General features: G+C 37.9%; 1 protein-coding gene, 1 long non-coding RNA gene and 1 pseudogene across 3 annotated transcripts in view; 1 reads left to right on the top strand and 2 right to left on the bottom strand.

Moving 5' to 3' along the window:
* LOC309859429 overlaps positions 1–5,887 on the bottom strand; it is a 235,721-nt gene extending 229,834 nt beyond the window's left edge. The window contains exon 1 of the long non-coding RNA XR_014308686.1: positions 5,646–5,887. This is a non-coding gene — a long non-coding RNA (uncharacterized lncRNA). The remainder of the gene's footprint in view (positions 1–5,645) is intronic.
* The window catches only part of LOC309859427 (uncharacterized protein), an 867,228-nt gene that overhangs the window by 761,134 nt on the left and 81,958 nt on the right, over positions 1–24,136 (top strand). The window lies entirely within an intron of this gene.
* LOC309859294 (mRNA decay activator protein ZFP36L2 pseudogene) lies at positions 6,540–7,843 on the bottom strand (annotated as a pseudogene). Its single transcript has one exon. The product of its transcript is annotated as an mRNA decay activator protein ZFP36L2 pseudogene (transcript).

Below are 24,136 nucleotides of genomic sequence, written 5' to 3'. Positions count from 1 at the left end.
TGAGAAAGGAATCCATCAAATTCCTTGAGGAGAATGCAGGGAGCAACTTCTTCGACCTCAGCTGCAGCAACATCTTCCTAGGAACAACGCCAAAGGCAAGGGAAGCAAGGGAAAAAATGAACTATTGGGATTTCATCAAGATCAAAAGCTTTTGCACAGCAAAGGAAACAGTTAACAAAATCAAAAGACAACTGACAGAATGGGAGAAGATATTTGTGAATGACATATCAGATAAAGGACTAGTGTCCAGAATCTATAAAGAACTTAGCAAACTCAACACCAAAGGAAAAAAAAAATCCAATTAAGTAATGGGCAGAGGACATGAACAGACATTTCTGCAAAGAAGACATCCAGATGGCCAACAGACACATGAAAAAGTGCTCCATATCACTGGGCATCAGGGAAATACAAATCAAAACCACAATGAGATATCACCTCATACCAGTCAGAATGGCTAAAATCAACAAGTCAGGAAATGACAGATGCTGGCGAGGATGCGGAGAAAGGGGAACCCTCCTACACTGTTGGTGGGAATGCAAGCTGGTGCAGCCACTCTGGAAAACAGCATGGAGGTTCCTCAAAATGTTGAAAATAGAACTGCCCAACAATTGCACTATTGGGTATTTACCCTTAAGATACAAACGTAGTGATCTAAAGGGGCACGTGCACCCGAATGTTTATAGCAGCTATGTCCACAATAGCCAAACTATGGAAAGAACCTAGATGTCCATCAACAGATGAATGGATCAAGAAGATGTGGTATATATACACAATGGAATACTATGCAGCCATCAAAAGAAATGAAATCTTGCCATTTGCGACAACATGGATGGAACTAGAGCGTATCACGCTTAGCGAAATAAGTCAAGCAGAGAAAGACAACTATCATATGATCTCCCTGATATGAGGAAGTGGTGATGCAACATGGGGGCTTAAGTGGGTAGGAGAAGAATCAATGAAACAAGATAGGATTAGGAGGGAGACAAACCATAAGTGACTCTTAATCTCACAAAACAAACTGAGGGTTGCTGGGGGGAGGGGGTTTGGGAGAAGGGGGTGGGATTATGGACATTGGGGAGGGTATGTGCTTTGGTGAGTGCTGTGAAGTGTGTAAACCTGGTGATTCACAGACCTGTACCCCTGGGGATAAAAATATATGTTTATGAAAAATAAAAAATTTAAAAAAAGAAAAATATTTATACTTCATAAATGAAAAATTAAGGCTTTTGCAACACAAATTGAGGGACTTTGTTTCTCATAGACTTACATTTCAAGAAACATTTATTAAAAAATTCTATAGAAAGAAGGAAAATTATAGATATCAAAAACTCAGATCTACTTAAAGAGGGAAATTATTAGAGAAGGAATAAATGAAAATAAAACAAAAATTTTGTTTTTCTTTATTTAAAAAAATTAATTTTGTTTATCATGAAATTTATAAGGTGTACAGCATGTAACTTTGATACACTTACATATTGTAATATGATTGCCATTGTAGTGATATTTATTATATTACTTAAATGGAGTACAATATTGTTGTCTATATTCATTTTATTGTGCATTAGATCTCTGTGGCTTATTTATTACTCATTATGTAGAGTATATTACAGTTTTTATTTGTTATATATATATTACAGAGTATATAACAGTATCTCTTTGTTAATATATAATTTGTTTGTTCAAAATACAACAATGCATTTGATGATATATACTTGTTTCTGTATCTAACATACAACATATGCTTATGTATGCTTATATAAAATAAAGTGAATGAAAGCACTGACAGAAGATGGGAAGTTCATGTGAGGTGTGTTTCATTATTATAGGTTACTTACACTATCTGTGAAGCTGTATGGTGTTATTTGAAAATTACCTTTGATTAGCTGTAAATGTATATTGCAAATTCTATGGCAACCACTAAAAAAAAAAAAACTAAAAGAAAATATAGTTAATATGTAAGAAAAGAGATAACTTGGAACAAAAGAAAAATGCTTAATTAAAAACAACATGACAGAAAGGAGTGGAAGAAAAAATAGAAAATATTGGGGTGACAGATAGAAAATAGTAACATGATAAATATTAATCCCATTATGTCAGTAATCACCTTGAATGTCAATCATCTAAATATGACAATTAAAAAATCGTTGGAATGGATTTATAAAATCCCAACTCTATGTAGTCTGTAAGAAAACAACTTTATTTATTTATTTGTTTGTTTATTGATTTTTTAAAATTGTATGTATTTATTTGACAGAGAGAGACACAGCAAGAGAGGGAACACAAGCAGGGGGAGTGGGAGAGGGAGAAGCAGGTCTCCTGCTGAGCAGAGAGCCCTATGTGGGGCTCCATCCCAGGACCCGAGGACCACAACCTGAACTGAAGGCAGATACCCAACCACTGAGCCACCCAGGCACCCCATAAGAAAATAACTGTAAAACATAAAGACAGGGGTGCCTGGGTGGCTCAGTGGGTTAAGCCGCTGCCTTCGGCTCAGGTCATGATCTCAGGGTCCTGGGATTGAGTCCCGCATTGGGCTCTCTGCTCAGCAGGGAGCCTGCTTCCCTCTCTCTCTCTCTCTCTGCCTGCCTCTCCATCTACTTGTGATTTCTCTCTGTCAAATAAATAAAGTTAAAAAAAACCATAAAGACATATGTAAATTAAAAGTAAGTTAATAGAGAAATATATTTAATGCTAATAAAGATTATAATACTAATATTAGACTGAATAAACTTGGAAGCAAGTGAAGTCAGTCTCCAAGGAAACATAACAGTTCTTAGTGTGTGTGAACTTAGTAAACGATCATCAAAATATATGAGGCCAAAATTTATGAGGCAAAAACTTGTAGAAGTACTAAGAGAAATAGATGAATACATTATTTATAATTGGAGACTTCAGCACTCCTCTATCAGAAATGGATAGATCTAGCAGGCAGAAAATCAGTAAGGACACAAATGGAATCAACATTGCTATTAATCACCTGGCTATAATGGACATCCATAGACTATTTCATCTAACAGCAGATGGACATTCTTCTCAAGCTCACAGGGAACATTATTTGAGATAGACCACATGCTGGATACATACAAACCATGACCAAATAAAAACCATGACCAAATGGGATTTATTACAGGTATGCAAGATTTGTTTACCATCTGAAAATCAATTAATGTAATACTTCACAGCAACAGGCTAAATGAAATCACACGATCATATCAAATAATATCAATAAATGCGGAAAAAAAGTATTTGACAAAATCCAATACCCATTCATGATAAAAACTCCCAGTAAACTAGGAATAGAGGGGAATTTCCTCAACCTGATAAAGAATATCTATTAAAAAAAACTCTACAGCTAACACTATACTTAATGATGAGAAACCAGAAGCTTTCCCACTAAGATCAGGAATAAGGCAGGGGTGTCTCCTCTCACCAATCTTTTTCAATACTGCACTAGAAGTATTAGCTAATGCAGTATAATAATGAAAGGAAATTAAAAGTATATAGACAGGTAAGGAAGAAATAAAAAAGTCTTGTTTGGCATTATTATCTATGTAAAAATCCAAATGAATCCATAAAAATATTCTAGAACTAATAAATGATTATTATAAGGTTTTAAGATATAATATTGATGTACATAAGTTAATAGCTTCCCTGTATACCAACAGCAATTAATAGGTGAAATTTGAAACTGAAAATGTAACATCATTTACATTAGAATCATAAAAAATGAAATATTTAGATATATGAAAAGTACAAAATCTACATGAAGAAACAAAAAAAATCTGATGAAAGGAATAAAGATGAAATAAAATTAATTTCTGGTCTATCTATGAAAGATATTTTTGAAAGAATGAAAAAAGAAACTACAGATTTAGAGAAAATATTTATAAAAGATATACCTGATAAAGAGCTATTATTCAAAATATATAAAGAACCCTTTTTTAAAACTCAAGAGGATAATAACCAAAAAAAAAAAAAAAAAGGGCATCTGGGTGGCTCAGTAGGTTAAGCCTCTGCCTTTGGATCGGGTCATGATCCCAGAGTCCTGGGATCTCTGCTCAGCAAGAAGCCTGCTTCCTCCTCTCTCTCTCTCTCTACCTTCCTTTCTGACTACTTATGATCTCTCTCTGTCAAATAAATAAATAAATAAAATCTTTTAAAAAAAGTGGGGAGGGGGAGAGAGACTGAAAATAAACCAATGACTTTAACAGACACCTCACCAAAGAAAAGATATAAATGGCAAATAAACATGAAAAAAAATTCTGCACATCATATGTCATCAGAAAATGTGAATTATAACAATAAGATACCACTATACACCTATTAGAAAGGCCAAAATCTGGAACATTGACAACAGCAAAGGCTGGTAAGGCTGTGGAGCAACAGGAATTCTCATTTATTCTGGTGGGAATACAAAACAGTGGATTCACTTTGAATGACTATTTGGTGTGTTTGTTTGTTTATTTTCCAAGCTGAACATACTTTTACCACACAACCTAGTCATTACATTACTTGATATTTACTCAAGGCATTTGGAAACTTATACCCCCACCACCCCATACTTAAATGTTTATAGCAACATTATTCATAATTACCAAAACTTAGAAGCAACTAAGATGTTCTTCAGTGGGTAAATGGATAAACTATGATACATCTAAACCATGGAATATTGTTCAACACTAAAAAGAAATGACCCATCAAGCTATGAAAAGTCACAGAGGAAAGTTAAATGCATATTACTAACTGAAAAAAGCCAATATGAAAAGACTATACACTGTATGATTGTAAGGATATTCTGGATAAAGCAAAATTATGGAGACAGTAAAAAAAGATCAGTGGTTGCCAGGGGTTGGGGGACAGATTAATAGGTGAATTACCAGGATTTTAGGGTAGTGAAACAATGCTGTATACTACAGTGGTAAATACATATCATTATACATTTGTCCAAACCCCCAGAACATACACCAAGAGTGAACCCTATTATAAACTGTGGACTTTGGGTGGTAATGATCTGGGGTCCTCAGTTATAACCAATGTACTAATCTGGGTGGGGGGATGTTGATAATGTGGGGAGGACAAGGGTAGAAGGGAAATCTTTGTACCTTTCTCTCATATTTGCTTTAAACCTAAAAATAATCTTTAGGGGCGCCTGGGTGGCTCAGTGGTTTGGGCTCCTGCCTTTGGCTCGGGTAATGATCTCAGGGTCCTGGGATCGAGCCCCGCATCGGGCTCCCTGCTCCGCAGGAAGCCTGCTTCTCTCTCTCTCTCTCTCTCTCTCTCTCTCTCTCTCTCTCTCTGCCTGCCTCTCTGCCTACTTGTGATCTCTGTCAAATAAATAAATAAAATCTTTAAAAAAAAAATAAAAATAATCTTTTAAAAAATTAAGAATGGCTGATATAAATAAAACACTGACTAAATGGGTCCACAACACGTTATTTTCTTTTTTTGTTGTTTTTTTTTATTTGTTTGTTTTTTGTTTTCCCAAAAAATTTATTGGGGGAAAAATACAAAACATTTACAGTACAATGTTTACAGTCACAATTTGTAGTGAACTGATTCCCCAAAATAGATTACAACTCAAGTTGACTTATCTTGTTACATTCAAAAACCATATTCTGTCAAAATAGTCCCGAGTACATACATACATAGTGCCCCATCTGTACCTACATACAAACTAAAGCTACTGCTCATTCATTCGCTGTCCAGGAAAGCATTCCCGCCTACCTACACACGCAAAAAAAAAAAAAAAAAAAGTACAAGTTTTGGAATTTTCTGTAGTGAAAACAAGGCACATTCATGTACTACATACCATTCTTAGCACTAAGAGGTGGCCTCTTCACTTTAGATCTATATTAGAAAGTGGTAAATATCTTCTCCTTTCGTGCAGTTGGCCAAAGGCACTGTGAAACTAACTCTCCCACCCCATTATTGCTACATGTCTTTAAATGCAGAGTATGTCACAGTAGAATTGGTGGGATAAACAAAAAACATTTTTCTTCTTGCTAATTTAAAAAGCTGGAATGACAAAAAACATTCCACATTTAAGCCTGCTTGCAAAGTATGTGGTCAACTTTTTTTTTTTTAAAGTTGGATGAGCTAAAACCATTATACATTCTAAGAAAACTCATAAGATATTCCTCAAACTACTTCCACAGCATCAGGATAGATTTCTGTAAAGAAATCATGCAATCTTTCCAAATTTACGTAAACAAGGAAAGAAATTAATGAAATAAATATTACATGCAATCTCTTAAATTAAGATTTTTTTACTCATTTACAATAAAATAACCAAGTGAAGTTACAAAAGGCCTATATTATTGTGAAAAGAACATACACGCCACATTCTGCCAATTAATAATGACAATCATAATTTAACATAATAAAAGAATATATATCTATTGCTTTTCATCATACTTGATAAATACAGTATGAACAAAAATTTCAATGTATACTTTTCACAAAATAATAAATAAGTTAAATGGTTTTTTCATATTGAGTTGTGGTGCACTGGTGCAAATCAATTCAAAACAGCTAAAAATTCAGCAGTTATTCTCCCAAGCGTTGTTGCTGGCACACAAGACCAAAGAGGAGGCTGCGCTTGGGGCTCTGGGCGCTAGCAGATCCTCGGCGCCCCCTGTGCCGTACAGCAGCGCCGCTGCGGCCACAGCCACCACCGAGGCACAGCACGTCGCAGCACCCGAGGGCGTGGAGGCTGCGGAGGCAGAGGAGCAGGACCAAGCAGAAGAGGAGCAGGATGAGGCTGAGGAGCAAGAAGGTGTCGGCGGCGGCGTGCGCGACATGGGGCTGTTGAGCAGCAGCGGCGACTCGCGGCCCCCCCGGGGGCTGGTGGTGGCCCGATGGGAAGCCTGAGAAACTGAGGCTGTGATGCAGCTTGGGCCGCGGCTTCCGCGGGAAGCCCAGGTGCAGCGCGTCCCGCGCGCTTAAGGCGCGCAGGTCCCCAGAGGCGCCCCCAGACGGCGCGGGCCGCCGCTCATCTGCATTGTGGATGAAGTGGCAGCGCGGCCCGTAGGGGCAGAAGCCGATGGTGTGGAAGGTGCGGCACAGCTCGGTCTTGTACTTGGGGTGCCGGGTCAGGCTGCGTAGCCCGTAGAAGCAGTGCGCGAACTGGCACTTCTCACCATACTTGCACGTGCCGCTTTCCTGGAAGGGCCAGCAGAGCTCAGTCTTGTAGTGCCTGGGAGTTGATCTGGGAGCCTCCGCCCCGCTTCTGCTGCTGCTGCTGCTGCAGGTGCAAGAGGTGCTGGCTGCACTCGCCATTCTCGCTGAACGATTGGCCGCCAAATTTGTTCTCCTAGTTCTTCAGGGCCGTGCCTCCGCCCCATGATGGCTCCTTGAGTGTGACATAGGAGACCTGGCCGCCCTCCGCCCCGCTGCCACAGCTGCTGCTGTTAGCCGCGCCCCGGAACTTGGGGGAGCAGCTGCCCGGGCTAGGCGCGGGGTGGGCGAGCGCCTGCAAGTTGCTGGCCCAGTGCCATCGGAGAAAGCACAGCGTGAAGCCCGAGCTAGGGGCTGCGACCACCTGCGTCCCCACCGCCTTCTTGTCCAGCATGTTCAGATTGAGGTTGGCCAGGGATTTCTCCGTCTTGCACAAGAAGTCGATATTGTAGAAGGCGGACAGAAATGTGGTTGACATGTTTCTGGATCCTGTAATGGTCCAAATTGCAGGCAGGGAGATCCGGAGGAGCCCTCAGGGCGGCCACGAAGAATAATGGGTGACCAGCGGGGGAGGGACCGAAAGTTTGCCAGGGGACGAGGCAAGAGGGAAAGGGAAGCAGCGCGACCTGGTTTGAGGGTGCCCGGGAGTGCGTAGTGGGGGGAAAGAGGACAGAGGAAAAAGAGCTCTCCTCCGCCCCTTGGGGGTGCCCGGCCCGTCCGCCCCCCCCCCCATTCACTCCCCCCACCCCCCCACCCCCCGCGTGGAGCCCGCGACAGCTAGCAGACTGCTGGACCACAACACGTAATTTTCATTTGTCATTTCATTTGTTTTCTTTAACTTCAATCTAAATAAGTAAGTTGGTGCCTAAAAATAAATGTCACACCACAAGGAAAACTGGTGTCAAACTTACCAGAGCTGCGGTTATGTGAAGCTCTTAGTATTTGGTTTAGGAAGCAAGGTAATATGGAAGATAGAAATTCATTTAATTGATATTTACTGAGAACTAAGTATGTGTTGGACACTGTACTAAGCTTTGAAATCAGCAATAAATAAGGAAGATATAGTTCTTGCTCTCATGAATCATAAATAATATATATTCAATAGACCCATTTTCCCTTTTTTTTAGAATGAAGAATAGGGCAAATGATCGAATGAGGGTTTAAAACTAAATCATACAGTGTACTCTACCACAGTTTTCTAATTAAAGTGTTAATGAATAACCTTAAGCAACCAAAATAGAAATCTGAACTTTAAAAGTGATGATTTGACTCCAATTTTAACCAAAATTGTAAGTCAGAGTAATCCCATAGGATATTTTCAATAATTAATGACTCTGATGCTCATTAGGGTTTCCTTCTTTTCCTTCTCCCCCCACTATCATTTCCCCTGATTAAAAAGAAAGTAAAACAAAACCAAAAATCTCTCAACAACAAATATTAGGAGTCAGTATCTTTTAATTATTGGCTTGATTTTAAGCTTTCAAAAACTCAGTGATGTATGATTATAAATCTCAGACCCCTTGGTCCTGAGCAGTTACCAGTTTGCATCACTAAAGACTTATTATTGCCACAGCAAGTGTCCATCCAAGTCATTCAGCACCAGGCCAATGGTAAAGAATCTGTCTTAATTCCAGCTCTTATTTCCAGCTGATTCATTACTGCTCACAAAGAAGTTTCCTGAAGCCCATTAAAACCCCAGAAGTATAGGCTCATGCATGGAGTGCTCCTTCCTGCTGTTGATCTCAGTACCAGAAAAGACATGTTGTCAGCAGTGGAATATCAAGCAAGAGATTTCTGGAGAATAAGTCTAATATTACTCCATATTTACCACTACTTCCTAGAATTGAAAATGTCTGGATTCCTGGAGGAAGACACTGTTACTCAGAACTTTGAAACTCAGATCAGGGTTAACAGATATGGACCACATCATTCCCCAAACAAAAAGAATATTAAGCCCTAAATTCAAATCTCATACAGTGCTCCTATTTAATATCACTTCACTTAAAGTGGAGCACAGATGTACATCTTTGAGCTGTCTCCCAACTCCACTTCGTATTCTTATATAGTTTGTACACTCTGTTTCCTCAACCAAAGTCTCTCCCCATGCTTGGCCCACCAGCTATTACTCTATGTAATTAGTAGATATACCTTGCCCTCCACTTCCACCTTAAATGCTCCCAATTTGGATGGTATTGCAATCCCAAAGAGCAAATGTGAGCACCCTGAGATATTGGGCCACGAGTAGTTTCACTGGGAGAAGGACACTTCTGAACCCCTGTACTCCTGGAAAATGAAGCAGCAGTTAGATTCACCTAGAAGCCACACAAGTTCAACTGCCTGCTAGACACTTCAATCTTGCACACTGACTGACTCACAGGAATACTTAAGTGTCTGGGCAGCTTTATGCCTGTTTTGGTAGAATGTTGGATTCCATTCAGGATAACACATTTATTATGAAATAAAATGGAAATCTTGCCATACTAGTGAATTTATAAAACTATGATAGATTTTTCTTTTTTTTTTAAAGATTTTATTTATTTATTTGACAGACAGAGATCACAAGTAGACAGAGAGGCAGGCAGAGAGAGAGGAGGAAGCAAGCTCCCTGCTGAGCAGAGAGCCTGATGCGGGGCTCGATCCCAGGACTCTGGGATCATGACCTGAGCTGAAGGCAGAGGCTTTAACCCACTGAGCCACCCAGGTGCCCTAGGATAGATTTTTCTAAGTCATATTCACTTTTATTATAATAATATATCCTCATATTTAAAAATAATGTCAATTATTACAGCTTATTGACACAGAAAATAAGCCCTCAGACAATTTAAAGCCCTCAGACAATAGCCATTTCAAGTCAACCAGGGGAGTTGAAGCTTCATTAATAAATATATCAGAGCAAATGAAAATCACAATAATGAGGCACCACCACACATACAACACCAGCTAAAATTGAAAAGACTGACAACCCCTCAGTGTTCACATGGATTCAGAACAACAACTCATTTTCTACAGGAGGAAGCACACTGAGTTTGGTGGCATATACTAGATCTAAAAATTAGCATACCCTGGGATAGCTGGGAAGATAACAAGAGTAGGAGGACCCTAAGCACACCTAAACCCATAGATAATACTAAATAACACTTGCATCAATGTAAATAGCCCAGAAAATAACTCCAAGACTGGCAAAACAAACCCCACTAAACTAAGTGTAGAAAAGCGGCCACATGGAAGAGCATAGGAAGGACAGAGACACAGTTCCTAAACAGTCCCTTGGGATTATCCGCAGCTAGAAGGGATGTCATGGGTAAAGAGAGGAAAGAGAAACAGGCCCTCACACTGGGGAACCTGAAAGGACAAGACAAATCACCATAATATATGGCTTTGAAAACCAGAGGGGCGAAATTTTGTAAGTACTTATAATCAGTGGGATTTTAACCTGGGATTTTAAAAAATCAGTGGGCTTGGCTCTGGGAGAGGGGGAGGTCCATAGGAAAGAATCCCTACCCTTAAAGAGACAACAGAACAAATAGTTCCACAAGATACAGCATAGAAGTTGCAGCTTGAAAAACGTGTGAGGCATATGGGTAAGAAAGTTGTTTACTCATCTCAGAGCATGTCCTAGAGGGATTAGGTCACTGGCAGAATCCTGCAGGAACAAAGGAAATGGCAGGCACCATTTCAGTCCCCATGTCTCCCAGTATAAACACACAGCCACCTCACTACCTAACTTGATTAACAGTGTGCCCCACTCCCTCCATCCAGGTGGGCCTCTGACTGTAGATACCCTCCCCTAGAAGACAAGTGTGAAGACCTTGCAAATCAGCATGCATCCTTCTTCTGTGCACACTGCAGATTCGTCTCCTCCAATACGCTCTTGGCAGACACCAACCAAAGCAGTTTCACAAAACTGGCAATGTGCAAGCAGCCTTGACAAGAGCCAGCACCACTCCATACTGAGTCCTGCCCAAGGGAGAGTGAAAGATAACTACACACAACAGTAAGACCACCCAACCCAGAAGTAGGCTGGTAGCAAACAGCTGGTCTGAATGTAGCCCCACCCACCAATGAAAGCTTCTCAAGGGAAAACACTCTGCAATTTTGTGCTATTACTTCTCTGACAAAAAACTGGGCTGACTCAACTTCAGCCCAAGGTGGCCCCAGACTAGTCTACTAACACCACAGGGACTGAAACCTTCCCACAACAAGTAAAGAGAGCCATCACAGACAACTGGACTAAAGGAAAAATGGCTCAGCCATAACATCAGGGTACATGCAACACACAGGAAACACGCCTGAAATGCCAGGTTCTGGTGAACAAGGGAAAGGACACTGCAGAGCACCACAGGACCTCTTCTTCATAAGGACACTACTTTCAAGAGAAGGAGACATAGCTAACTTTCTTAATATCTGGAAACATACATAGATAGTTAGACAAAATGAGGAGACAGAAAAAATATCAAAGAAGAGGACAAAATCACAGCGAGAGAGCTAAATGAAATAGGGATGAGTAATATGCCTGATAGAGAATTTAAAGTAATGATCATGAAGATACTGGGTTTGAGAAAAGAGTGGAGGACGTCAGTGAGACCCTCACAAACAGATAAAGAAGAACCAATCAGAAATGAAGAGCACAATAAATGGAGTTTAAAGTACACTAGATAGGATAAATACCAGACTAGAGGAAGCAGAAGAATGAATTAATGGCCTCAGAGCGATGGAAAATAAGCAAACTGCACAGGTGGAAAAAAAAAAAGAAAGAAAGAAATTAGGCAAAGTGAGAATAGACTTAGGGAAACCAGTGACACCATGAAGCATAATGACATTGACATTATAGAGATCCCAGAAGAAGAAGAGAGAAAAGGGGGCAGAAAATTTATTTGAGGAAATAATAGCTGAAAACTTCCTGAATATGGGGAAGGAAATAGAAATGCAGAATGAGACGGCACAGAGATGGCTCAATAAAATCAACCAAAAGAGGTCCACACCAAGACACACAGTAATTAAAACTGCTAAAAGGTAGTAGTAAAGAGAGAATATTTTAAAGAAACAAGAGAAAACAGTACCATACAATGAAAACCCTGTTAGGTTGTCAGCCTGATTATTTTTAAAGAGTTTATTTATTTATTTGAGAGAGATACAGATAATGAGAGGGAGCAGGAGTGGGGAGGAGAGAGAGACGCAGGCTCCTTGCTGAGCAGGGAACTGGATGCAGGGTTCCATCCCAGGACCCTCAGATCATGACCTTAGATGAAGGCATATGCTTAATGACTGAGCCACCCAGGTGCCCCTGCAAGCTTGATTTTTCAGCAGAAAATTTGCAAGCCAGATATGAGTGGCATGATATATTCAAAATGCTGAAAAAAGAAAAAAGAAAAAAACACCTTGCAACTTAAAATAGTATATCCAGCAGAGCTATCATTCAGAATAGAAGGAGAAATAAAGAATTTCCCATATAAAAATTAAATGAGTTCATGACACTAAGACAATCCAACAAGAAATGTTGAAGGTAACTCTTCTAGTGGAAAGGAAAGGTCGTAAGTTAAGAAAAGCAGGAAGCACAAAAGCAGTAAAAGTAAGCATATTTGTAAAAATCAATCAAAGGACTCACAAAAGAAAAGGATGTAAAGTATGGCATTAAATACCTAAAACATGACAGGGAGATGAGACAAAAATGGGTTCAAACTTAAGCAAACATCAACTTAATATAGACTGTTGTATGCAGATGTTATATACAAACCTCTTGGTAATGCAAAATCAAAGAACAGTAATATTTATACAAAAAGTAAGGAGAGAACAATCCAAGTAAATCACTAAAGAGAGGTAAATTATTGTGAGAGAAGTGAACAAGGAAGAAAGGAACAAAGAAGATCTATAAAAAGAACCATGAACCAAGCAACAAAATGGCAGTAAGTACATACCTTCAAATAATTATGTTGAATATCAATAAACTAAATGCATCAATCAAAAGACGTAGGGTGATGGAATGGATAAAACAAAAATAAAAACCTACATGCTGCCTACAAGAGACTCATTTCATATACCTAAAGATACACACAAATTGAAAGTAAAAGATGGGCAAATACTCATCATGCAAATAAGTTTGAAAAGAAAGCTGCAGTAGAGAATCTTATATTGAACAAAACAGACTTTAAAACAAAGATGATGGGGCACCTGGGTGGCTCAGTGGGTTAAAGTCTCTGCCTTCGGCTCAGGTTATGATCCCAGGGTCCTGGGATTGAGCCCTGCATCGAATTCTCTGCTTCACAGGGAGCCTGCTTCCTCCTTTCTCTCTGCCTGCCTCCCTGCCTACTTGTAATCCCTGTCTGTCAAGTAAATAAATAAAATCTTTTTAAAAAATTAAAAAATAAAACAAAGAAGATAATAAGAGACAAAATAGGGCCCTACTTGATAATATAGAGGAAAACCCAACAAGAAGGTATAGCAAATGTAAATATTTATGCACTCAACACAAGAATAAACAAATGCATAATATGATTAATAACAAACATAAAGGTAGTAATTGATAATAAAATGATTATAGAAGAGGGATTTAACACCTCACTTACATCACTGGAGAGGTCATCCAAACAGAAATTCAACATGGAAACAGGGAATTGAATCACACATTGGACCAGTGGATTTAACAGATACACTCAGAACATTTCATGCTAAAACAGCAGAATACACATTCTTTTCAAGTGCACATATAATATTCTCCAGAATATATCACATATTAGTCCACAAAATAAGTCTCAACAAATTCAAAAATATCAGTTATACCATGCATATTTCCTGACCATAATGCTATGAAACTAGAAATCAACCACAAGAAAAAAAATCTAGAAAGAGCACAGACATATCAAGGTAAAATAACATGCTATGAAGCAATGAATGAATCAACCAAGAAATCAAAGAGGAAATAAAAATTACAGGGAGACAAAGAAAATGAAAACACAGTGGTCCAAAATCTTTAGGATGCAGCAAAAGGTGTTCTGAGTTGGAAGTTTATAGCAATACAGGCATACCTCAAGAAGCAAGAAAAATCTCAAATAAACAACCCAATTTTACAATCTAGAAAAAGAGGAACACAATTGAAAACAAGTAGAAGAAAGGAAACTGTCAAGATTAGACCAGAAATAAACAAAATAGAAACTGAAAACAAACAAAACAATAGCACAGATCAATGAAACCAGGAGATGTTTTTTTGAAAAGTTCAACAAAATTGATAAAACTTTAGCCAGATTCATCACAAAAAAAAAGAAAGAAAAAAAGAGGGACAGACAGAGACACAGAGAGATGAGAAAGAGAGAGAGTGAAGATCAAAATGGAAGAGAAAGAACACAAATCATATGATCGATTGAATAGATGCAGAAAAAAATTTGAAAAAATACATCCAATTATGATAGCAAGCTTGTAGGTTTAGAGGAAACATATCTCAAAAAAGTCTACAAATGAAAAACACATCACTTACCTCATACTCAATGTGCCAGTACCATACTATTTGTGAAAAACAAAAAAATTTCCCTCTAAGGTCAGGAACAACAGAAGTATGTGCATTCTTACCACTCATTCAGCATAGTACTGGAAGTTATACACAAGCAATCAGAGAACAAAAAAATAAGAGGTGTATAATTGGTGAGGAAGAAATAGAACTTCTACCGTTTAACAGAGGACATGATACTATATATAGAAACCCTAAAGATGTCACAAAAATCCTACTAGAACAGATAAATAAACTCAGTAAAGTTGCAGGATTAAAAAAAAAATCAATATACAGATATCCACTGCATTTCTATACACTGGTGATGAATTGAAAGAGAAACTAAAAAAACGATCCTACTTACAATTGCCCCAAAATAATAAAATACCTAGGAATAAACTTAACCAAGGAGTTCAAAGGCCTGTACTGAGAATTATAAAACAACAATGAAAGAAATTAAAGAAAACAGAAACAAATGGAAGTCATTCCATGCTTATGGATTGGAAGAACAAATATTGTTAAAATGTCCATACAACCCAAAGCAATCTAGAGATTTAATGCAATTCCTATCACAATGCCAATGACATTTTTCACAGAACTAGAACAAACAAACCTAAAATTTGTTTGAAATTCCTACAGACCCCAAATAATCAAAGCAATCATGAAATAAATAAATAAATAAATAAAACAAAGCTGGAGGTGACACAATTTCAGTTTCAAGCTATATTACAAAGCTGTAGTCATCAAAATAGTATGGTACTGGCACAAAAACAGAGAGGATCAATAGAACAGAATGGAAAGCCTAGAAGTAAATCTATAATTATATGGTAAATTAATTTATGACAAAGGAGGCAACAATATGCAATGGAAAAAGATAGCCTCTTCAACAAATGGTTTTTGAAAAACTGGACAACTACAGGCAAAAGAATGAAACTGGACCACTTTCTTACACCATCACAAAAATAAACTCAAAATGGAGTAAAGACATATATGTGAGATCTGAAACCATAAAAACCCTAGAAGAGAACAGAGGCAATAATTTCTCTGATATTGGCCATTGTAACTTTTTTTCTAGATATGTCTCCTGAGGCAAGGGAAGCAAAAGCAAAATAAAATATTGGGACTACATAAAAAAAAAAAAACTGCTACACAACAAAGGAAACAATACAACTGAAAGATAACCTACTGAATAGGTAAAGATATTTACAAATGACATATCTGATAAAGGCTTAGTATCCAAAATATACAAAGAACTACACAACTCAACACCAAATAATCCAACTTAAAATGGGCAGAAGACAGGAACAGTCATTTCTCTAAAGATGACACCCAAAGGGCTAACAGATACATGATAAGATGCTCAGCATTATTCATCATCAGGGAAATGCAAATCAAAATCACAATTACACCTCTCACCTGCCAGAATGCCTAATGTCAAAAAATAAGAAATTGTGTTGGCAAGAATATTGAGAGAAAAGTACTCTCATCTACTCTTAGGAGGAATGTAAACTCGTATAGCCACTATAGAGGACAGTATGAAGGTTCCTTATAAAATTAAAAATAGAACTACCTTTGATCTATAATTCCATTTCTGGTATTTATCCAAAGAATATGAAAACCCTAACTTGAAAGGATCTATGCACACCTATGTTTATTAGAGCATTATTTATAATAGCAAAATTATGGAAGTGTGCCTTGGTAGATGAATGAATAAAGAAGGCATGGTATAACATACAATTGCATATTATTCAGGGATAAAAAAAAGAATGAAATATTGCCATTTGTAACAACATAGATGGATCTAGAGTATATAATGCTAAGTAAAATAAGTCAGCCAAAAGAAATAAATACCATATAATTTCACTGGTACATGATAATTTAAGAAACAATATAAATGAACAAAGGGGGGAAAAGGTATATATATATATATATATATATATATATATATATATATATACATACATACATACATACATACATACATACATATACACACTCTTGGGCACCTGGGTGGCTCAGTTGGTTAAATGTCTGCCTTTGACTCAGGTCATGATCCCTACATTGTGCTCCTTGCTTGGCAGGGAGCCTGCTTCTCCCTCTCCCTTCTGCCTCTGCCTGCTGCTTCCCTATCTTGTGCTCTCTGTCAAATAAACAAAATCTTTAATCTTTCTTCTATAGAGAATAAATAGATGGTTGCCATAGGATAATTGGCTGTTGGGATGGGTGAAATAAGTGATGGGCATGAAAAGTACACCTATTTTGATGAGCACTGAATAATATATGGAATTGTCAAATCACTAAGTATACACCTAAAATGTATTAACTGTGTATTAACTGCATTGGAATTAAACTTTAAAGAAAATTTTAATACCTTAGTATTCAGTTATTCTACTCTTTTGGTAATGGAAAACCAGGCATAGGTACATCAAAAGTACACATATTCAAGAATGTGTGTGTTCTTATTTGTCTTAGAGGAAAAAATACCTTGAAAACTAAATGAGACTTCTGTTTTCCAACTTGGGAGTCATCACTTCCAAGAAGAATAAAGCTGAATAAATAGAACACCAATGACTTTTTCTTAGATTCATCCAAGAGTTGTGTCACAAGGTTGACCAATGCCTCCCAAGTTGGTGACAGGTGAATATAGAGAATCACAGCTTACTGGGAACAAAAGCCCTGGAGAAGCTGGCTGCTGGAGTCAACCAAGGTAGGAAAAATTAAATTATAATCAACAAATTCCTGGAAGATCAATATGCACAATGATGAAGAGTTGAAAATAAGGAGTGGGAGTCTTAGGGGCCCAACACTTCCATGAGTTATCTCTATGAATCCCATCAGGAGCTCTGAATGAGGATCAGGGAGCTTCCTTTGGGGAAAGGAGAATTAGCCTTTCTGAAATATTCTGAAATATGCCGAGAGCATTTTGTACTTCTGAACACAAGCCTACCCTCAAAGAAATCTATTTCACCAGAACCCAACCACTTTGGGTTTTACCAGGGACTTGACAGTACTGGGGGAAGAGAATTATTGAACTCCAGTTTCCTCTAGTCCCCCTGTCTCACCTAAGCAGAGACAGGAAATGGCTGAGAAGCACTTGCGAAGGTCAAAGCCCAGTGGCATAGGATCACTACAAGATTGAGGCCATGGATGGAACTAGAGCGTATCATGCTTAGAGACCTAATCATGAAACTATAAAACACTTCTCACCCCACTCCTTACCACCACCTCAATAATGCTCTTGCACAAAAGATTACAAAGAGAAGACTATAAGCCTTAGTCCTATTTTAAGAAATTTCAAGGAAAACACAAAGACTGTGACGGATTTAAAAAAAAAAAAGTGACACTGATGAAATTTTTACCTTTAACACTTACAGCTAGAGCAAATAGCAAATACAGCTCAACTCCTAGCCAGGTAAACATAAAACCTTCTGCTCACGGCTTATTTACATAGATTCTTTTACTGAGAACATTGTGTCCAGGTTTCAACAAAAATTTAAAAGACATGCTAAAAACAAAACAAAGCAGCCTAAACAGATAGAGCCATTAGAATCAGACTCAGATATGGCAGAGATTTTGGAATTATCAAACTAGACATTTAAAATAGTTATAATTAATAAAATAAGGGCTTCATGGGGAAAAGTGGACAACATGCAAATATATGTAAGTAAAAGTGGAGAGATAAACACTCTGAAAAAGAATCCAAAGAAAACAGCAGAAATCAGAAACACTGTTACAGAAATGCAGAATAAACTTGAGGGGCTCATAATTGGACTGGACATAGCCAAAGAAAGAATCAGTGAACTCAAAGATACATCAATAGAAATTTCCCAAATTAAAAAGCAAAGTGAAAAAAAATAGTGAAAGAAACATAACAGGGTATTCATGAATTGCGGGACAATTTAAAAATGTAGAACAAATGTGTAATGAGAATACCAAAAAGAGAAGAAGGAAAGGAACAGAAAAAAATACTTAAAGTAATGGTTGAGAATTTTCCAAAATAAATGACATACACCAATCCATAGATCCAGGAAACCTGGAGAACACTAAGTAGGCAAATATTTAAAAAATCTACATTTAGGCATATTTTATTTAAACTTCAGAAAATCAAAGACAAAGAGAAAATCTTGAATGAAGCTGGGGATGAGGAGGAATGCCTACATACAGAGGGACAAGAATAAGAATTACATCAGACTTCTCTTCAGAAACCATGCAAGCAAGCATGAAAAACCACCAACCTAAAAATCTATTTCCAGCAAAATTATCCTTCAAAAGTATACAAGAAATAAAAATTTTCTGAGACAAACAAAAATTAAGGGAATTTGTTGCCAGTAGTTCTGCCAAGCAAGAAATGTTAAGAGAAGTTCTTCAGAGAGGAGGAAAATGATATAGGTCAGAAATATTTTTTTGGTAAAGATTAATCTACTTATTTGAGAGAAAAGAGAGAGAGAGAGACAGAGCAGTGAGGAAGGGCAGAGGTAGAGGGAGAGAGAGTTTTAAGCAGACTCCATGAAGAACGCAAGACCCTGAGATCAGGACCTGAGCCTGAAACCAAGAGTTGGATACTTATCCAAGTGTACTACCCAGTTGCCCTAAAACTCCTTTCTACATACAGAAGAATATTAGGGAAGGAATAAATGAAGACCCTTCTCTGTTCCCTCTCTGAGGTAATGGCACCAAATCCAGCACCTGGACCATCCTAATATATGCTGAATAATATGGACATGGAGCACCATGGATTGTTGACTAAAAGAAAAAATAGAAGACTTATTCCCCTGACTCATGCTGAAGATATTGAAATGAACATGGTGAGTTCTCAGACTTCTAGAAGAATCTACTCTGAAGGAACTGGGTAAAACTGTAAATGAAAAATGAAAATACGATGAAAGTTATTTTACTTTCTGCTTTATAAATGTGAATAATTTTTGTCTTATGCAACAGAACATTTTTTTGTAGCATTGTAATCCTAGTTAAATTGTGGCATTATTTTGAGATCAATCATTAAGAATTTAAAGAAAAGGGAATTGAATATTTATACTGTAGACACTATGAACTCTTTAAAAGTCAAATATTAGTTTTAAACTGGAAAAGAAAAGGCCACAGAAGCATCACCCTATAAGTTTTAATTTCTAATAGTGTAAATACCAATCATTATAACCCACATAAACAAAAATCCATTTGGGTCTTCACCCCACCTCCCCACTCTTTTAAGAATAAAAGCTTCTTATGGGGCACCTGGGTGGCTCAGTGGGTTAAGCCACTGCCTTCGGCTCAGGTCATGATCCCAGAGTCCTGGGATCAAGTCCCACATCGGGCTCTCTGCTCAGTGGAGAGCCTGCTTCCCTCTCTCTCCTCTCTGCCTGCCTCTCCATCTACTTGTGATTTCTCTCTGTCAAATAAATAAATAAAATCTTTAAAAAAAAGAATAAAAGCTTCTTAAAACTCAAAAGTGAGAAAACCACTGTTACTCATCATCAGTTATAATTAACCTTAAAACAGGACTCTAGCGGCCTCCAGATTTGAGTTGAGGAAAACCATATAGGACTGAAGTTGAGAGAACAATCACACAGCATAAGCTCAGTCACTCACCAGCTGTGTGATTTGCAATAAGGTCCTCAGCTTCACTAAGCATGTATTTCCCAGTCTGAAAAATGGTAATTTGTGGCTAAAATTAATTAGAATGGTATAGAAGTCTTTAGACAATAGTAAATTGTAATTCGTTGATGTTAATACTATTGTTATAAAACAAGCTCAAGGAAGTGATGGCCAGGGGCACCTGGGTGGCTCAGTGGGTTAAGCCGCTGCCTTCGGCTCAGGTCATGATCCCAGGGTCCTGGGATCAGCCCCGCATCAGCTCTCTGCTCAGCAGGGAGCCTGCTTCCTCCCCTCTCTCTGCCTGCCTCTCTGCCTGCTTGTCATCTCTCTCTGTCAAATAAATAAATAAAAAATCTTTAAAAAAAATTAAAAAAAAAGGAAGTGATGGCCAGTGTTCTCTAAGACAAATGCAAATGGAACTAATTCAACACTTAAAAGTAACTCATAAAATAAGCAGTAAATGCTTCCCTATTAAATATTTTTATTGCGTTTATTTCTATAGAACCATCTGGCCTCTCCCATAAATATGCAAAAGAAAGGAAGAACAGGTGAAGGGAGAAGTACCCTGGGAAAAATACTCCATTGTCTGACGTTTCACCCAGCCAGTGGTAAATGATCAACTTGCAGTTAGGGCTAGCTGGTGTTTTGTATCCCCATAGGCTCTTGTCAGTTCTTTAAACTTAAGTTTGGCAGTTCTTTTAGATACAATGGTTCTACAATAGGTTGCTTGATACCTTAATTTGGAGAGAAAGCAACAATTTGCACACCTCCATCCTCTACTGCTCAAATTATGGGAGAGGGGAGATGGTTCTATAGTAATAAGTGTCTGAAAACTTCTATACCATTCCAATTAATTTTAGCCATAAATGACCATTTTTCAGACTGGGAAATAAATGCTTAGTGAAGCTGAAGACCTTATTGCAGATCACACAGCTGGTGAGTGACTGAGCTTATGCTGTGTTATTGTTCTCTCAACCTCAGTGCTATATGGTTTTCCTTGACTCAGATCTGGGAGCCCCTAGAGTCCTGTTTTAAGGTTAATTATAACTGTGTCTCTCAAATGGACACTTCAAATTCACATGAGCGATGAAACAATGAAATTGCTATGCGTAGCAAATATTAGTGCTCTTTGTGAATTAATTTGCCTGCAGTCCCCCAGGTTGTCTTCTGCACAGGCAGGACATAGTACAAATTCTACTTTGAAAATGTGGAAGAAAGGTGCAGCTGTCCAGAGTGCTGGAAATGCTTACAGCACATAGAACCCCACACTGTTTAACTTTAGAGGCTCTTTGGCACACAGGTTGGCCTTCTTGGTTATTATAGTTTTAGCATAAACCTAATCCAGATCTAAAGCAGAGGACAGTGGCTAGAAAAATGGTCTCCTTCCTCCTCGCCTACTTCATAACAAAAATTTCTTTTGAACTAATTAGCAAAAGTGGAACAGTGTCAGGAGGATGAACATCTCATATTTTCTCTATACTAGAAGATTCACCTTTCCCTATCAAATCAACCCTTTTCTATTATATATAAATTAATTTATCCAGAAAGTTAATATTTTGACTCTTGTGCAGATGTGAGGAGCTGGATATGTATGGAATATACACAAAAAGTATTTTTGAAGCTAATATATTTATTGGATAGCTACTAACTTCTTGCATGGTGCTAGAATAAGAAATATGAGTAAAATATTACTTGCCCTTCAAGAGCAAGTATATTAGTTGGAAATTTATTCCCAAGCATTTGTTGAATTACCTTCAAGTTCTAAGCACCAGGCAAATAATAAAGAAGTATCTATTTACCTTTATTTGCTTAATGGTGGAGATAAGTGTGGATAAGGGACACTTGATCAATTTTGGGGGAGGAGAGAGTTTAGGGCTGGTGGGAAGTAGAGAAGTTGGGACATCCTACAGGACCCAAAAGAAGTGATGACTGAATGGTCTTTAAAAAATTTTTTTATTTTTTTATTTTTTATAAACATATATTTTTATGCCCAGGGGATAAAGAAGATGTGGTATATATACACAATGGAATACTATGCAGCTACCTGGTGACTGAATGGTCTTTAATGATGAGCAGAAGTTAGCTGGCTAAGGAAAGAGGGTAGGGTAGACCTTCAGAGTGCTGGCACTGAGAAAGAGAACAGAGTATACATTTCAGGCGTATATTTCAGCAGTGAACACTGTGTATATGGTGAAAACAGCACTTCTTTCATTCAGAAAGGTAGAGCAGAAGAAATGAATTCTAAGCTGTTGGGGCTAATAAATTCAGAAAGTCCACTTCACCACTTTGTGGAGTTACCTAAAACATAGACATTAATAAGAAGATTTCAAATGCATAAACTCAACTCTTTCCAGAAGATGTTCTATAGAATATAAGATGCTTGGTATAGTAATAAAAACTACTTAATAAATGGGTCCCAAGGTCAAACCAGTTAGGAAAATGTAAATATTCATTGTGAATCTTAAGAAGGGACAAATTCTACAGTTTTCCAGAAGGTTTGGATAATTTTTCACCTGAGCATCTTGAGAAACTTGTTCTCAGAAAACACACTGGGAAATGACATGTCAGCACATGGATGCTACCTGGCTAGTCTAATAGACCCCATTCTTCCTGAAGACAAGCTTACTCTCCTGTGATCATTCAAGTGAGAAACAGGGTGGGGAGAGGCAGCTATAGATACATTAATGGTGGGAAGACCCCACAATGCAAAGTGAAAGTTGTCTAGATAACTGGCTTTTGACTTAACTCATTGCTCATCTGCTGTGTGCTATATATTAGGTCCTTCAGCTCTCCAAAGTGCCAGCTTTCTGCTATGGCCAAGAAGCATTTCCTCTTGTCTTCTCTCACTTCTTTGTATTTTTCTGACCTCTTTAGGCAGTACAGTGACTCACATGGATATTAGAGTTAACACTTGTTTTTATAGCTAACCTATTAGTTGAGAGAAAGTAGGAATTCTGGGTAGGGATAGGAAAGGTAGATTGGGAAATAATTTGATCTATTTTGGTCCCTAGACACTTGAGAAAATTGTGCCCCCCCCAAAAGCCCAGTTTTCAGAGTCAAAAGCAGGTATCTAAAATTCTAAATGAAAGGCTATGTAAGAGTTATCTCTCATCTGTATTGGAGACATCAGGGTAATTGGCAAGGGCTGGTCTCTTAGAGAGGATCTGACCTACTTTGGGACATCAAAGGGGAAAAAATAATAAATTTGTCCTGATTCCACAAAGCCTTTAGTTTTACATCACTTGCATAAAATAATTGCTCCATTTACTCTCCTGATGTCAGTATGTATCTCCCAAGTGTTAATTTCAATAGGCTATTTATATTTTTTATTATGTTTATAGATGTGTAAAATCCTATCTTTAAAAAGATCTTTACAGATCACAGAGGATAGTGCACTCAGTTTGTGTTCTTCATTTTTTGTAGAGGCAGACTTTATTGTGCATCTATTAGGATCCAGAGGATCTACATATAAGAGAAGGAAATGTTAGAGATGGAGGCACTTGGGATATGTTGAGGGGAGTAGTTCTTGTGTTTGCCTTTCTCTCATGATTGACCATGGACTCTGTGCCTTGTGGGACATGAGGTTAGGACAGTGCAGCAATGATAGGGTGAGAAAATTCACATAGGAAAATGTATAGAGAGCAAAATTTTATATTAAGCATGTTATGTCTACTTCACAACGTTTGTGCTAGGTGTCAGCTATGTCTAGCTTATACTGTTAGCATCATTTTTCATCCATATAGAAATTTATCATATAAATGCTTAACTTTTGAAAGTCACATTGTGGGAGAGGGGGCAAAGATTGTAGAGTAGGGGACTCTAATTCAACCAGTCTCCTGAATTGAGCTGGATAGCTGCCAGCCCACTCTGAACACCCACAGAATCAGCCTG

This window comes from Mustela nivalis, assembly GCF_964662115.1.
Source record: "Mustela nivalis genome assembly, chromosome: 2".
Classification (NCBI taxonomy): Eukaryota; Metazoa; Chordata; class Mammalia; order Carnivora; family Mustelidae; genus Mustela; species Mustela nivalis.
This window is presented reverse-complemented; position numbering and strand designations above follow the sequence as displayed.